This window comes from Dama dama, chromosome 32 (assembly GCF_033118175.1).
Source record: "Dama dama isolate Ldn47 chromosome 32, ASM3311817v1, whole genome shotgun sequence".
Taxonomy (NCBI): domain Eukaryota; kingdom Metazoa; phylum Chordata; class Mammalia; order Artiodactyla; family Cervidae; genus Dama; species Dama dama.
In genome coordinates this window covers 17,030,760-17,049,614 of record NC_083712.1, presented here as the reverse complement: position 1 = coordinate 17,049,614, position 18,855 = coordinate 17,030,760, and positions in this window count along the sequence as shown.

The following is an 18,855-nucleotide window of genomic DNA, read 5'->3' as shown; positions in this document are numbered from 1 at the left end:
GAGAGACTTTCACTTACAACCAAGATGGAGTAACAGGACCAGATTTATCCTCCCAACTTAAATGTCCAATATAAACAGAAATAAATGGAAACAATACTTTGCAGGACACAGGACCTCAAAAAAAAAAAAAAAAAAAATGAAGGGGAGTAATCCCCAAGATAGGGGAAATGAAGAGGTGACTCTTAAAATCACCTCCATTTACTTCTTTGAGAGTTTCCAGCTCACATGCAAGGAGAAGAAACATGAATGAAGCCCAACAGTTTCTCTCAGTTGATAATAGAGAATGAGAATTCTGAGAGAACATAGTGGCTAGAATACAGAGGACAGAGTATCAGCAAGGAAAGAGCTGCATGGAGGAAGAAGTCACAAGATCTGCAGAGGACCCCTCAAGATTTTAGCTGAGTAGTGGTCATCACATCAAGAACTTTGAGTGACTGAAGCAGTAAATCCCCAAAAGCTTAGAGTTACCAATAGCAGACACTCTCAGAGGCCTGGCGATAGTGCCTATTCCCAGAAGAGAGATTGGAAAAATCTCAAGCTTCATGGAGAACTGGGGAGAATACACATAAATGTCTTCCCTCACAGTGGAGAAAAACAGTGGAGTGTAACTGAACACTGCTCAGTTCTTACCTAGCAAATATGAAAAGTAATAAAGCTGTGTTTCTGGAAAAAAAACAAAAAAACAAAAAACTCAAGGATACTTATAAGAGTACAAAAGTATCCAGCATCCAACAAGGTAAATTCACAGTGGCGTTGTTGTTCAGTCGCTGACATGTCCAGCTCTTTCTGACCCCATGGACTGCAGCACGCCAGGATTCCCAGTCCTTCGCTATCTCCCAGAGTTCGCTCAAACTAATGCCCATTGAGTCGGTGATGCCATCCAACCATCTCATCCTCTGTTGTCCCCTTCTCCTCCTGCCCTCACTCTTTCCCAGAATCGGAGTCTTTTCCCATGAGTCAGCTCTTCACATCGGGTGGACATAATGTTAGGCATCCAATAAGAAATTTGTACACAGCTTATGGGGGCCTTCTTATTGTCCTTCCTTCCTTTTTTTTCCCCTCTCTTTTCTTAATTTTGAATAATTTCTATTTATTTCAAGTTCACTGGCTGAGTAGTTTATAACAGATTTGCCATTGTATTATATGGAATTTCTGAGATTTTCTGTTTGTTCATTCATTATGAGAATATTGAATTTACGTTGTTAAATATAGTTAAAACAACTGCTTTGCAATACTTAAGTGCTCTGCCCCAACATCTGGGCAATTTTGGGGTTTATCTACATTGACTTTGTTTTCTCCTAAGTGTTGGTGAAACTTTTGTGTTTCCTGCTTCTACAGTTTTGGGTACTGTCCAGGTTATTGTGTCACTGTGAATAATATTTTTCAGAGATAGTGGTTTGTTTTAATTATCTTAAAATTGTTTGTTTTTCAGCAGTTTTTGCTTAATTCAAACTACAAAGACTATCTCCTCTCTGTGTACAGTAGCTAGAATAACTTTTCAGTTTATTAATTTTTAGCTGTGTTAGTTGGAGTCTGCCTTGAGCATGTGTAGTTCAGGGATCATCCAGACCTTTGAGCAGAATTTTGAATCCCCCTTCAGTGTCTCTCTCCATTCTGAAACTTATCCTATCTCCTTCTAGCTGCTCTAGTAGCAGCTGATCCTATCTTCTGCTTCTTAAAACCAAGAAGATGGTAATTTTCTATATAAATAATAGCTGTTCTTGCTAGAACTGACTGGGACCTACCTTCGGGGAAAAAGCTATAAAATGGGAAAATCATTCAGTGTCTTTCTTTCCGAGTATATAATTTCTACCTGCTTTTAATTGCTCTTAAATGTCTAAATATAGTTGCATTGTGGTTGTTACTTCATTTAATTATTCTGTTCAGAGTTCATGTGCTGTAAGTAGGAGGGCCTGTCGGATATGAGTGCTATGAGCACTGAAAATAGAAACCCAATTAATTTTCGTATTTTGACATTTTAAAGTCATGCTTAATATAGATTTCTTAGTAATTTCTAAGAAAAAATTATTAATTTTCAATTTTCCTTTTTTAGTCTTTTAATTCTCTTTCTAATTCTATTTTATTTTAGGCCCTTTAGAATTGGGGTTGACAAACTATCACCCACCATCTTGTTGGGTTGAATATGGCCCACCATCTGTTTCCGTAAACTAGGTTTTATTAGAACATAAACACCCATTCATTTATGTAGTACCTCTGTTTTGTACTGTTAGAGGCCAAATTGAGTAGTGTGACTGTATGCTCTGCAAATGTTTACTATTTGGCCTTTTATAAAAATTTTTCCAACCTCTATTTTAGTACAATGTGGAATACATTTTGTATTAGTGGGTAACTATATCTAGATATCAGAGGTAAAGCTTTATTTTTTTTAAAAAAAATCCCTTCTTATATGACTTTCCCTTGGTTTTTTGTACATATTCTTAATCTTTAGACATACCCCTCTATTTCTTGTTTCCTAGGAGACAATATCAAAGAATGTGTGTTGAATTTCCTTCAATGCCACTTTAAGAATCTGTTGAGAATATAATATGGTACTGCTCCTTGTATTTGTTAATGTAATGTCATAGGACATATCCCATAGGAAGTATATTCTGAGATATAGATTTGGCATGCAGAGTATTTGTAAGGAAATGTTCTTAGGATTCAAACCTGTAGACAAGAAAAGAAAGCAGGAATTTGGCAATGGGAGAATTTGAACTGCAATACAGTGAAAACAAAGGTTTTAGACATCCCATAGGAAGACGTGGAGCTGCAATAACCTTACAGAATTTTCCTCAATTGAGGCAAAAGTGACACAGGATACAAGATGCTTCTAAAAGGGGAGTTAGATAAGGTGAATTTCTTCTTCCGAGCGCAGTGCCCATAGAGGAAGAAAGCTATGATCTGTCAGCCATTATCACTCCCAGCAGTTGGTAAAGGAGTGCTTTAGCTTGGTGGGTAGATTCAATTAGAGGACTCACTACACACACATGTTATACTGACTGACTGGTTACAAATATTTAACAACCTCTCAGAATGATATTAAGACTCCAAATGAATGTGATATATTATTCTTTTTATATGTAACTGGCATTATATTTTCTGATATTATAAGTAGGATTGTTACCCTTAGATTAATTAAAGTAATTAGTGTGTAGTTTTCCTTTTTTTGTTTTGTTCAAGTTTTCAAATCAAACATTTATTTCCTTATAAAAAGAGTTGGAAAATGTGTTTTCTATTTTTGCTCTCCAAAATGGTTTATGTAAGATTGGTTTTATTTCTTCCTTAAAGTTTGAGAGGAATATACTTATGAAACTATCTGGGTCTGGAGTTTTTGTAATAGAAGAATTTTTTTAAGTTCAACAAAAAATAACCTAGTTTAAGTTAAAATAGCAAATTAATTTACATATGTGTGAGCATAGGCATAATAATTCCTGGAAACCCGAGACATCATTGTCCACCAAAGTAGCGACTTATGTGGATCAGTTGATCAAGGAATTTCAGTTCAGACCAAACTCATATTGTATCCAATTGACTTCCAAACTCATCCTGTGATTACTTCCCCAGTTCCAGAATGCACATTGGAGTAGACTTATAATCAACTGGCAGAATCCCCACACTCTTTTAATCACCTGTGGTTTAAAGACTTATTATAATAGGAAAGGCCAATTAGAAATGAATACAGCTTCCTTTGCCTACACAACCAAAAGAAGTAAATCAGGAGCCATGCCACTTTCCTGAAGGGAGTGCATGCATTAGAACCACCATGAAGAAACTAAAGGGCGTGGGAGCGGTGAATGTCAACATGCTCTCCCAATTCAGTGATCTATTTGGCTTGTGCAGAAAACAGGTAGATGTTGGAGAATGGTAGTGGGTTACTGTAAACTTAGTCAGGTGGTGTTTTCAAATTGCTGCTGCAATTCGAGATGTGTTTTTATTACTTTAACAAATTAACAAACCGTCTGGTACCATGCACACAGCTAGTTATTTGTCTAGTCTTTTTATTTATTTATTTTTTTCCTCTCTAGACCTTTAACTAAAGGTCATCAGAGGCAGTTTGTTTTTAGCTAACAAGGCCAGTATTACACCTACATTAACCTGAACTGGGCTTTCCAGGTGGTGCTAGTGGTAAAGAATATGCCTGACAACGGAGGAGACTTAAGAGAAGCAGGTTCGATCCCTGGATTGGGGAGATCCCCTGGCGGTGGGCCCTGCAATCCCCTCCAGTATGCTTGCTGGAGAATCTCATGGACAGAGGAGCCTGGTGGGCTACTGTTCACAGGGTCACAAAGAGTTGGACACAAGTGAAGCGACTTAGCACAAAAATTGAATTAGGGATATATTGACTCTTCAGCCCTTTTATCAAAGTTTAGTCCACAGGAATCTTGAGTCAATTTCCCTTCCATAAGACACCATGGTAATCTGTTACACTGATGATATTTTGCTGGTTGGGCCTGGAAACAAGAAGTAGCAACTACTATATACTTGTCAGAGTTAGGGAATAAAACTTGAAAGCTGTGGGACCCTCCACCTCAGTGAAATTTTTAAGGGTCCAGTGGCATGCGAGCATGTTGATATATACCTTTTAAAGTGAAATTTGAGTTATTGTATCTGTCTCCCCTTACTACCAGAAAAGAGACACAACACTTTTGGATTTTGATGGCAACTTATTCCTCCTTTTGTGTGCTGCTCAGCTCCATTTACCCATTGACACCCAAAGCTGCTAATTTTGAGTTAGGCTTAGAACAACAGAAGTTTCAACAATAGGTCAAAACTGCTGAATAAGATTATCTGCCATGCAGGGCAAAAAATACAGCAGAATCAATGGCACTTTATGTCAGTGGCAGATAATGCTGTTTGCATCCTTTGCAGGTTCCTATAGCTGAATCACAGGCTTGTCTGATAGCTCAGCTGGTAAAGAAGCTGCCTGCAATGCAGGAGACCCCAGTTTGATTCCTGGGTCAGGAAGATACCCTGGAGAAGGGATAGGCTACCCACTACTGTATTCTTGGGCTTCCCTGGTAGCTCAGACAGTAAAGAAACCACCCGCAATGTGGGAGACCCAAGTTTGGTCCCTGGGTTGGGAAGATCCCCTGGAGGAGGGCATGGCAACCCACTCCAGTATTCTTGCCTGGAGAATCCCCATGGACAGAGGAGCCTGGCAGGCTGAGTTATTACTCTCTTTTTGAGAAACAATTCTTTCCCTGGTACTTGCCCTTGGTAGATACTGAATGCTTAACCAGAAGCCACCAAGTTATCACGAGATGTGAGATGCCCTTCATGAACAGGCTATGGTCTGATATACCAACACATAATGTTGGTATGCACAGAAGAACTCTATTACCAATTGGCAGTGGTATTTATGATATTAGGTTGAGCAGGTCCTATAGGCATAAGTGAGTTATATGAGGAAGTGGCTAAAGTTCCCATGGTCCCCACCAAGGTTGTGGCATTCTTTCATGAAACAGTGGTGGAATGGTGTAGGCATAGAGTAGTCTTCTTGTTCAGTTAAGAAATGAAAATAAACCTGGTATGGTTTTGCCAAATACATATCATGAGAGAAGATAATAGAGAAAAAGAGAAACAGACACACACAGATGGAGAGGCAATGAGACAGAGATGGAAAGAGAAAGAGAGAAAGAAAGAGACAGAGATATTAGAGGCAAAGTTATGATTAAGATAAAGGTTGGCAGAAACATGGTTGGGAAATGTGCTTCTGTTTGAAAGAAGAATGTAAATGAAGTGAGAGTCTGAGCGTATTAAGTTCATTAACGACTATGAATATAATAGTGTTGGAGAGAGTGAGTCATTTGTCAAAACCATGAATGAATGATGGATAGTATCAGAAGATGTAATAAGCTGTCACTGGTAAAAGCTGACTGTCCTCATTTCAATGTAGTTGGATTTTTGAAGGAGGAAAATAAAGATATGTTTTGTAAAAGGCTTTAAAGATCAAGACCAAGGATGATATCAGAAATACTCAAGCCTTTGAGAGGACTACAGCAATATGAGAAAACTTTTAATAATCCCTCTGTGATTTGGAAATTTTAGATAAACATTTTCGGTGATCAGCATGTGTACTGTGAATGAACTATCTGTATCTCTCCAAAATCAATAATCTCCATATGGACTTATTTTAGATATCAAGAGTTTCCATTTGATTTTTCAGTTTTGCTCTCTTATGAAGTTCAAACATCCTTTCTGCTCATTTCTTAATATACCAATCACATTTTTAATTTTCCATGGTACAATATCTTGTAAGTCTCACTGCATGATAAAATTAATCTCTTTTTACACTTGAAAAATGGGAAAGCTCTCTACACTCCCAGTGCTTCTAGTTTGAGTATTGTTTTTACTCAACTATAATTTTCATGTTAAAATGTAACTTTGTTTTCTGGTTTTGCAACTGTTTTTAAATTTATCCCAAGGTATTATTTAGTGTATTTTCAATTGCCATGAAAACTTCTGTCATATTTATGTTATTAAGTAGCTGAAATTCATGTCAAAATTATATTGTCAATCATTGTTAATATTATAGTTTTGCAGAGCAGGTCATGTTACTAATGCTGTAAAAGAATGTAGTCTTTCTGAGTCTAAGTTAAAGAAAATAGAGAAGATAAAATGGGAAGCAAATGGGATATTTTCTCTAGTTTGGAAGATAAGAAAAGTATATTATTAATTTTTCATATTTTCTTCTTTCATTTAATATTTGTTGAATGCTTATTATTTGTAAAGGGTTAAGGACTTCCCCAATGGCTTAGTTGGTAAAAAATCTGCCTGCAATGCAGGAGACCCAGGTTCTATCCCTAAGTCAGGAAGATCCTCGGGAGAACAGCATGGCAACCCACTCCAATATTCTTGCCTGGAGAATCCCATGCAAAGAGGAGCCTGGTGGGCTATAGTCCATGGGGTCACAAAAGTTGAATACTTCAAACTAGACAGACTAATACTTCAAAGTAGACACTGGAGTAATAAATATATACCACTTCCCCTTACCTATATTGGTATTAATCCAAGTTTTTAGTTGCAAGAAACTACTATGGTGGGTTTAAGCAGAATATAATTTATTAAAATTGTATGAAATCACAAATTTTATTGAGGTTACAGAGCTTGACACACTTCATGACAGACATCTACTATGAGACCATCCATAGGAACTGCTGTTTGATTGTCCATACCTCTAGTCCTATGCACTGATTGCACTGGATATTTCAGCAACCTATGCTAATCTGGAGAAGGAAATAGCAACCCACTCCAGTACTCTTGCCTAGAAAATTCCATGGATGGAGGAGCCTGGTGGGCTACAATCCATAGGGTCACAAAGAGTCGGACATGACTGAGCGACCTTTCACTTTCACATGCTACTGTCACAGGTGACTCAAACGGGTTCCAGTAATGGGTGTGCCTGGCTCACTCTTTTACACACCATGGGAGCATCTGATTGGCGAAGCCTGTATCCTAGCTCTCAGAGAGTTTGGGAATGTGAGCAATTGTTCAGTCACTTGGTCATGTCCAAATCTGTAACCCAATGGACTGCAACACGTCAGGCTTTTCTGTCCTTCACCATCTCAAACTCATGTCCATTGAGTCAGTGATGCCATCCAACCATCTCATCCTCTGTTGTCCCTTTTGGCTCTTGCCTTCAGTCTTTCCCGGCATCAGGGTCTTTTCCAATGAGTCAGCTCTTCATGTCAGGTGGCCAAAGTATTAGAGTTTCAGCTTCAGCATCAGTCCTCCCAATGAATAGTCAGGACTGATTTCCTTTAGGACTGAATGGTTGGATCTTTTTGCAGTCCAAGGGACTCTCAATAGTCTTCTCCAACAATACAGCTCAAAAGCATCAATTCTTCAGTGCTCAGATTTTTTTATGGTCCACCTCTCCCATCCATCCATGACTACTGGAAACACTGTAGCTTTGACTACATAATGTAGCTTTGGCAAAGTAATGTCTCTGCTTTTTAATTCACTGTCTAGGTTTGTCATTGTTATTCTTTCAAGGAGCCAGTGTCTTTTACCTTCTTGGCTGCAGTTACCATCTGCAGTGATTTTGGAAGCCAAGAAAATAAAGTCTCTCACTGTTTCCATTTATTTGCCTGCCTGTTCCCATTTATTTATTTCACTGTCTCCATGTATTTGCCATGAAGAGATGGAACTGGATGTCATGATCTTAGTTTTTTGAGTGTTGAGTTTTAACCAGCTTTTTCACTCTCCTCTTTCACCTTCCTCAAGAAGCTCTTTAGTTCCTCTTCTCTTTCAGCCGTAAGAGTGGTGTTATCTGCATATCTGAGGTTATTGATTTTTCTCCAGGCAGTCTTGATTCCAGCTTGTGCTTCATCCAGCCTGGCATTTCTCATGATGTACTCTGCACAGAAGTTAAATAAGCAGGGTGACCGTAGACAGCCTTGACACACTCTTTTCCCAATTTTGAACCAGTCCTTTGTTCCATGTCCGGTTCCAACTGTTGATACTTGACCTGCATACAGGTTTCACAGGACACAGGTAAGGTGGTCTGGTATTCCTATCTCTTAAATAATTTTCCACAGTTTGTTGTGATCCACCCAGTCAAAGGCTTTAGCATAGTCAATGAAGCAGAAGCAGATGTTTTTTTTTCTGGAATTCTCTTGCTTTCTCTAAGATCCAATGAATGTTGGTGATTTGATTTCTGGTTCCTTTGCCTTTTCTAAATCCAACTTGAAAATCTGGAAGTTCTTGGTTTATGTACAGATGAAGCCTAACTTGGAGGATTTTGAGCATTACCTTGCTAGCATATAGAGTGTAATCATGTGGTAGTTTGAACATTCTTTGGCATTTCCCTTTTTCAGGACTGGAATGAAAACTGACATTTTCTGTGGCCACTGCTGAGTTTTAAAACATTTGCTGATATACTGAATGCAGTATATTCACAGCATTATCTTTTAGGATTTGAAGTAGCTCAGCTATAATTCCATTACATTCACTACCTTTGTTCATAGTGATGCTTCCTAAGGTCCACTTGACTTCACACTCCATGATGTCTGGCTCTAGGTGAGTGATCACACCATCCTGGTTATTTGGGTCATTAAGATCTTATCTTTTTGTCTAGTTCTTCTGTGTGTTCTTGCCACCTCTTCTTAATATCTTTTCCTTCTGTTAGGTCCATAGCATTTCTGTACTTTATTGTGCCCATCTTTGCATGAAAGTTTTCCTTGGTATCTCTAATTTTCTTGAAGAGATCTCTAGTCTTTTCCATTCTATTTTTTCGTCTATTTCTTTGCACTGATCACTGAGGAAGGCTTTATCTCTCTTTGCTATTCTTTGGAACTATGCATTCACATGGGTATGTCTTTCTTTTTCTCCTTTGCCTTTTGCTTCTCTTCTTTTCTAAGCTATTTGTAAGGTCTCCTCAGACAACCATTTTGCCTTATTGCACTTTTTTTCTTAGGGATGCTTTTAATCACTGCCTCCTGTACAATGTTAAGAACCTCCGTCTGTAGATATTCAGACACTGTCTATCAGATCTAATCCCTTGAATCTATTTGTCACTTCTACTGTACAAGTGTAAGGAATTTGATTTAGGTCATACCTGAATGGCCTAGTGATTTTCACTACTTTATTCAAATTAAGTCTGAATTTGGCAATATGGTGTTCATAACTTGAGCCACAGTCAGCTCCTGGTCTTGTTTTTGCTGACTGTATAGAGCTTCTCCATCTTCAGCTACAAAAAATATAATCAATCTAATTTCGGTGTTGACCTTATGCTGATGTCCATGTGTAGCAGAGGAAATTAAAATCTTCTTTAGTGGATGAAGCCTTTTTCTCCAAATGTGTACATTTTATAAGAAAAGCTGCTTAAATAACTAGTGGTCAAACAAATGCCAGATATATGTGATGATTTATTCTTTCTTTTGAGTAAGTTTTCTTCACTTTATATTCTGATGACCTTAGCCTATTTTTTCAAACATTATCTCTTTTTTCAAAGTAAATTATATTAATGGAGAATATTTAATTATTGTTTTTTAACAATAAAATACAGACCTTCACATCATTTTCACTGCATCCACTCACTACTTATGTGTTGCTTATTATATATTTTATTTTAAAGTAATATGCATTTAAAATAGATTAAGCATAGTATGAATTGCTACCATAAAAAATCAACATATTGTGCTATAAATTAAACTCTGAAAATAAAATATTATCACATGCATTTCAACTAGCATTGCCCATGACATGTACTTATCAGGTGGCTGTTTCTTGTTTTCATATTCTTTAACAGATTATTTATTCTTTATCCCCAGTTCATTTCCATTCCCTCACCAAGTGCATTGATTTACTGCAAGGTGTATCCTCAGAGCTTATATTAATGCCTGACAGTTGGTGAAAGGCAAAGGAGAAAGGAAAAGATAAACCCAGCTGAAAGTAGAGGTCCAGAATATAGGAAGGAGAGATAAGAAAGATACTATAAGAGGGAGAAACATTTTCAATGTGTAATTTTCTGCTTTAGTGCTGCTGTTTTGGTGCTATATACCATTGTTTTCCCACTTCCCTGGTGGCTCAGACCATAAAGTTTCTGCCTGCAATGCAAGAACCAGAGTTTCATCTCTGGGTCGGGAAAATTCCCTAGAGAAGAGAATAGCTACCCACTCCAGTATTCTTGTCTGGAGAATTCCATGGACAGAGCAGCCTGGCGGGCTATTCTCCATGGGGTTGCAATGAGTCATACACGACTGAATAACTAACACTTTCACATTTTCACTATTGTTTCTACACACATTTCAAGAAACTTATGTTCAAATTATGGGATATATTGACCTGAAGTATTTGATATATTGATATTGTATTAGCATATTGCGATAAGTGAAATATAAATTTTTACAGAATTCTTGATGTTTAGATTACTTTTATATTTCTTTGACATTATAAGAATATAAAATCTGTTCATCTATCCCTTAATTTCTGAAGTAATTCTGAAATACCTAATTAATTATGAATTATATATGCATGACAATATTCTGTATCCACATGAATATTTTACAACTTTAAAATATTTTAATTCCTTCATTACTTTCTAACAGAAGAATAGAAGTTAGTGGGTATTAAAATCACTTGGATAAGTGTCTAAATATGTTACCTTGCCTAGGGTAAGCATGAAATAAATATTTGTTTAATAAAAATAAATACATATTTTCTAAAGGTAGCAGCTTTGAGAGGCTATCCTCATTGAATGTTTAGGTCTGTGTTATTAAACTGCTAATCTTGACACCTTTAAGTATCATTTTACAATTTTTTTGAAATGCATTAGGCTAGATTAATCTTTTGCCTCTAATTACTACTTGTCATTGCTACATTAGAAAAACTGAATTTGTTAGGATATTAGGATCAGTTAGTACACTGAGTAGAGTGTAAATTGTGTCTATAAAAGTCATTTTTTTGTTCAGATTTAGAATATATACTTATGAGTTTCAACTAAGCTGAAACTTTTAAGTTTAGGGAACACTAAGGATAGTATTTGTTTTATGATTTTATAGCAATTTGACCATATGTGTGTATGGAGTTTCATGATCATTTTTTCAGGATACCTGAAGAAATAAAAAGACTACATTTTATGAATTTGTTCTCTCTAAATGCTCCTGCCAATCTCCTTAAATCCTTGTGTATCAAGACAATATAATAACTCCCACACAAAGAGTTGTTTGGATTACTTGCTTGCAATGTGACAGAACCATATTAAATAATGGAAGGAAATTCTTGACAGCAGCTGCCAGAGAGCATTGTTTCTTCATAATAAATGTCATAATTTCCTAGAAGACTTATAATAGAGGTAAAGCACCTTTACATATTAGTGGGTTATAGTCCTTTAGTGAGATTGCCACCTGATAAAGTGACCTTGTCTACCTTCAGCAAATCTTTCAAGTGAATTAACTTTTATCCTTAGATGTTTTTCCTATTACCCTCTTATCCATTCAAATGAAACTAAAAGAATTGTTAAAGGAGGCAGAATATTTCACTGGAAGTTGAGATGACTTGAAATTTGAGCTCCAACACTTACTTATGGAATTATTTAGTCTACTTTAGATTAGTGTCCTAATCTAAGACTCAAAAGTAAAATTGGAAAATGAAATTATTTCATGTCTCATGCTCTCAGTTTTCCTTATGTATAAACTAGAGACAACAAAATTAGTTTTTTACTGAAATATGGTTGATTTATGGAACTTCCCTTGTGGCTCAGATGGTAAAAAATCTGCCTGCAATGCAGGAGACCCATTTTCAATCCCTGGGTTAGAAGGATCCTGGGTTGGAAGGAAATGGCAACCCACTCTAGTGTTCTTGCCTGGAGAATCCCATGGACAGAGGGGCCTGGCAGATTACAGTCAATGGGTTCACAAGGATTTGGATATGTCTGAGCAACTTTCACTTTCATAGTTGATGTGTAGCAAGTAAAATCTTAAAAAAAAAAAAATGAATATGACAAGACAGAAAACTCACAGGTACAGAGAACAGACTGGTGGTTACTGGTGGGGAGAGGGGTTGAGAAGGAGGGAGATATGATAGAAAATTAAGAAGTACAAACTACAGGTATACATCCACCTTATTAGAATTGACTCACATGTGCTCCTTTGTATGGCTGAGTAACAGTCCATTGTGTGATTCATGTTGAGGTTTGACAGAAAACAGCAAAATTCTGTAAAGCAATTATCCTTCAATAAATAATAAATAAATTTTAAGGAAAGAAAAACAAGTACAAACTATTAAAATAGAGTATTGAAGTGGGTAGACATTCCCTTCTTCAGGGGTTCTTCCTGACCCAGGGATCGAACCTGGGTTCATCCTGCATTGCAGACAGATTTTTACCATTTGAACCACAGGGAAGGCCACTCAGGGAATATAGCCAAAGTTTTATAACTTTAAATGGAGTATTACTTATGGCTATCACAAAAATTATTAACAGGTTTTTCCTGTGAATTAAGTGAGATACAGCTTGAAAAGCATATTGTGTGTGCCTGGCATATTATAATGGACAAATCAATATGGGCTCCCTGACTTTTTTCCTTATGGCATAAGGAGAGACTGTTCTAGGTTAAACAACCAACTACATATCCAGCCAGGAAATTGATAAGTGGTATGGTTATTTACAATCCTGAATGTGCATAAAAATTACTTAGAGTACTTTCAGAATATTCAGATGTGTAGATGTCATGTCAAATACTCAGCAAAGTTCTTGAGAAAATAGTAGCATCCAACCACACAACAACAAAATAACTCACATATTGTTCATACATCGAGTTTACAACAATCAGTTATTTACTATGTGCTAAGCACTATATTTGAACTATCTCTTGTATCTTCCCCAAATTAAGAAGAATGTGCCATAATTATCCACACTTTTCATGTAAGGAAACAGCATCTCAAAGAGGTTGAATGTCCTCCCCACATTCACACAGTTAGTAAGTACCTGAGGCAAGGTGGACTCCAGAGCCTGTGAGCATTAAGTTGCTATATTCTCCGAAATATGAAGAATTTGTCATGAATATGTGCCCAAAGGAACAAAATTGCCTAGCTGGACATTAGGTTCATATTTTCCTTTGGTGGAAACTGTGTTGGCTAACATCACCGTTTTCTCCTCATTCTTTCCCAGAGCATATACAAGTACAAAAACTGCTGCAGCTTTGTCACTTTAGAGCATGAAATGGTTCCTTCTCTTCCTTTTGTCTTGTTTTACTCATATTGTATTCCAGGCCTCCTGTCTTTTATTTGCATATCTGATTTTTTTCCTCTTCACATAATTAGCCTGTTCAGATCATCAGTGACTTTGGACAACTTGACTGAATTACTGATTTGCTTTAGCGCCAATTTTCTATCTTTAAGTTTCTCATTACCTCCATTCTTTACAGCTCAAAGACATTAGGTCAGCAATTATTCGCAAAAGTTTAATTTTCTAAATCTAGTGAATTATTTTGTCTCATTCCTCTTGATTTTTCTGTAACACTGCTTGATCTCATTTTATTTAAGCACTATACTACATAGATTTCTTAAGTACTTCTCCTTGCATCTTAAATCAGCATCTGTGCCTTTCAGATATCTGAAAGCTATAGCTTACTGAACAAATCCGAGATGGCCTCTGAAGTTACTTTATGTCCCGTTTCAAAGTTATTCGTCTTTACTCTTTATGTTTTATACATCGGCTGCCTATGCAGATGTTCAATTTACACACCTTCAAGTCCTCCTCATCTCTCGCATTCTAAACCCACCTCTTACTCTGGTTCCATTTATCGCAGTTTAAACACCACTCTTTCTGACCCTCAAACTTCTCTGACTGTGACTAGTTTTTGACACAAGTTATTTACTGCATATTTATTTGAAAAATGAATAAGTAAATGGATAAATAATATATAATCAAGAGAATACTATTGCCTTGGATTTTTTTTAAAAAAGGTATTGTTGGAGAGGAAGGAAAGTTAAGTAGGAACAGTAGTTTCCCCTTAAATTCTCAGTACTGGAAGCACAATAGAAGGGTGGGTGGAACTCATCATCTGTATTACTATAGACAAACATAGTTTTAAGGAGCGTGATGCTGCTTATTACTAAAAGCATTGTTTCCAGTGCAGTTGGAAAGAAAGAAACCAAATTCCATGTGTAAAATCAAACCAATTTATTTTTCTTCTTGAAGGAATTGAGAAAAGTTCCTAACCTACACTACTTTCAACTGAAAACAGAAAAAAAAAAAAAAGACTTATTTACTCCCAGTTTATCATTTTCACCCTCACTTAATAGAGGATAGCATGGAGATTGGTTAAAATCAGTTACTAGATATTTTTGCCAAAATATTTACTGTTTCTGCCTGTGCATCTGCTGAGCTTCCTGTGTGGCTGTAAGGCTTATTTACTAATGCTTGCTGCCAGCTTCCCCTTGATATTTATTGAAGCAAATATTTCTCAGTGCCTATGTTCCTCTTGGTAATATAATAGGTCATTAAGGATGAGTTTTTCCTTATTAAAGGTATAATTTAGTTCGATCCTACACAAATATACACCAGTAGTGATTTTTTCCTTCTGTTTTAATATCTTCTCTCTTGGTTTCTCTCTCACTCTCCTTGCCTCTGTCTCTCTCCATCCCCTTCTTTTTATTTAAAAATCCATATATCATTTGATAGAAGAGAGTTTATTAAATACTTGATACTTGCTTGAAAGTCCCTAACATAGATCTATTAATTTTTTAACATTCATTCTTCTAACACATGCTTTTGAATTCTTGATCATATATAGAATTTTAAGTCTTTGAATATTACCTTTCTTCTTTCATCAAATGATAAAAATCAGTATTTTAGTCTCTTTTAAGCCCCCAGGCAAGTTCTCATTTGAGAAACTCAAGATATAGATATCTCTGAACAACTGGAGTAGAAGAAGATCTGATATATATATATATTTTTTTTTTCACATATTATTAGAAAACCTTGTAAAAATCTTCCTATCTAACTTACATTGTTAGACTTCTTGTGTGGATATGAGAAAATGCATAGGCAACTTCAGAAGGATATTTCACACTTTCATATTTTAGGCACTCTTTTTTCATTTAATATTGTTTGCAGAATATTTATTCGGAGTTAGTCATTGTTTTTACGGCTGGTACCCCATGTGGAACAAGAGATGATACAGTTCTTACCTACATGGAGCAGATTGTCTAATGGGGAAAGATGGGTACTGTTTAGAGAATCATATGAGTAACTCTGGAATTATAATTAAAATAAATTCAGTGAAGGAGAGGCACACAGTTTTATGAGAGCTTAATCATTCATGCAGCATTCAATAATTGTGTGTCTTCTGTGAGTCAGGGACATTTATGCCCTGTAGCTGAAGAAATGAAATCCACATTACCCTCCCTTCTCCGATGGATCAGAAATGGCCCTACTGGGAAGGAATAAGTGAGCTGATATCTGAAAGCAGTGTTGGATATAGCCAGATGAAAGGGGTGGAGTTAGGAGGGATAGTATAAAAAACCTAGGTAATATTGTTTGAAAAGGCACAGTGGTAAGAAAAAATATAAAGTGCTTGCAGTGTAAAGGTTAGAGGAGTCAAAGTTGCATATGGAGAAATAGGTAAAAGGTAGATGTGCGTGGTCTTACAAAGCAGGTTAAGGAAGTTTGTCTTTATCCTGAAAGCAATGAGAAGCCAAGTCATTTTGAAAGTTGTTTTTCTTCTTCACTTATTACTGTTTTGCAGTGTAGCAAACAGACAGGAGAATAATAAAAGTGACAGTAGAAAAATCCTTCTACATAATACAATACTCGGTCATGTGAGAGAGGAAAGTGGTTTGGACAAGGATTGTGGTACTGGAGCTGAGTGAACTAAAGAGATTTGTAACGTATTTAGAAGATAATGACAGGATTTGGGGGTATTGAATGCAGAGATGAGAGAGACGGTGTCAAGAAGGACTCTTAACTTTCAGACTTGTATTGCTACAAAAATGAGACTGAGATTCACTAAGAGATGGAACAGCAGAAAAGAAGTTAATTTGGTGAGTGAGTACAAGGAATTATAATTTTGTTTTTTGAACAAGTTAAGTTTGAGAGGGCTTTTGCATTTTTAATTTGAGTTGTTGTATAGATAGTTGGTTATCCAGGCTTGCAATTTTTAGCAGCCATGTAAGCTAAAGATATGGCTTCCCATGTAGCTCCGTAGGTAAAGAATGTGCCTGCAATGCAGAAGACCTGGGTTCGATCCCTGGGTTGGGAAGATCCCGTGGAGTAGGAAATGGCAACCCACTCCAGAATTCTTGCCTGGAGAATCCCATGGACAGAGAAGCCTGGTGGGTTATAGTCCATGGGGTTGCAAAGAGTCGGACACGACTTAGCGACTAAGACATAAACCACCAAGCTAAAGATACAGTGACCCAACCATCTACAAGTGGCAACTGAAACCTTGGGAATAAATGGAAGTGATTATCTAATAAGAGAAGATAGCTGATGAAGCCTAATTGCAAAAATTTCCCACATACAGTTGGATAAAAGAAAAGAGGGCAAAGCAGATAGAGAAGTAATAGTCAAAGGTAGAGGAACAAAACAATATTGTGAAATGTGAGACAAAAAACATGAAAACCATGATAACCAAGAGAATAGTGTTAGAGGGAAATGAGAGTAGTTAACAATGATGAATGCTACTGAATGATCAATACAAAAAGAGGGTTGAGAAATCCCAATGGATTTGGGGAAGTCTATAACTGATCTAACCAATTTTCATTATTTTGTAAATAATGAAAAAACATTTTTAAGCAAGGGAAAGAGTGAACATGTCACAGACAGAAGAAATACTATGTAATAACATAAGGGATGGAAAAAAATCTCATGATGTGGATTACAAGTTAAGTGAGTGGAGCTCAGAATTTTGGTCAGTTAGTCAGTTGTATCTGACTCTCGGCAACCCCACGAACTGCAGCATGCCAGGGTTCCCTGTCCATCACCAACTTGCAGAGCTTGCTCAAACTCATGTCCATTGAGTTGGTGATGCCAGAATTTTGGTAGTTGACTGCATAAAATGAAGGGCTGAGACAAACAAGTGACAGACTTTAAAAACATTGAAATACATGCCAAATACTTTCTTGTATATAAACCAGTGTATGTATGTATACATACACACTTATTTTTGTATTCATTATCTAACACCTTGTTCTAAACAGAAATCAAGTGATATATTACATGACAGATAGATATTATTAAAGTTTGAAAAAACCAGAACAATAGTAAAAAAAAAAAATACATGTATAATAATACAATGGAACTGTGATATTCAAACAACAAAAACAAAATGCTTTTTTAGAATGGCACCCTTACTTGCCAGATGGTGCCTGAAATGTTTGTCCAAGTATTTTGGCAAGTAGTGCAAAAATCTATGCTCATCTATTTACATGATTGAGTAGCATTTGTAAGCTGTAAACAAACAGATTTTTATTCTAGTTGTGATAGAATCAACCTTAGATGGGTGGTGGTGTTACCTGGTAGTTTTTTTTTTTTTTTTCCCTCTTTCACACCTCATAGCCCATTCAATAAAATCTGTCATATCTACCTTCAACATATATTAATGCCATAAAAATATTGGGTTTTCTCCATATCCTCTGCCACTGTTTCAGCTTATATTACAAACTCTATAGCAGCTGTGGTAGATAGAATTCTAAGATGATTCCCCTATATTTCCAACACTTGGCATATAAGCCTTAGATGGTGATATAGATGATAATCATATAATTGAAATAACAGCATAAGATAATTTGTAGCTTATAACATCCTTCCCTTGAGTGTGGACAGAACACATAAATATACTGGATCATCTTTACTATGATTAAGTTCCATTATATAGCAAGAATTTTAAAGATATAATTAAAGACACTGATCAGTTGATTATAATTGTAATCCAAAGAAAGATTTCCCTGGGTGGTCTGCTCTAATCCTTTTTACAAATGATTCCTGTAAAAGAGAAACTAGAGGTAAGAAATAAGAAGCAGTAAAGAAGCTCTCCTATTGGCCTTGAAGAAGCAGACTGCCATGCTTAAAGAGATTGAAGGGTAAACTCTAGGGGCTGAAGCCCTCAGTCTTACAACCATAAGGAAATGATTTATACCAGCAACCAATGAGCTTAGAAGGGATTCAAGTCCCAAGAGGCATCACAGGACTGGCCACCACCCTGACTGCATTTTTATGACCACGGACAGAATATACACTTAAGCTGTACCAGTATCCTAACCTATGGATACTGTGATAGGGTAAATCTTTATTATTCTAGGCTTTCAAATCTATACCTTTAAAAAAAAAAAAAAACTCAGAATTTGCACTTGGAAGTTAAGGCAGCTATAACAAACGTCTAAAATGCTGGAGCAGTTTTGGAACTGGGC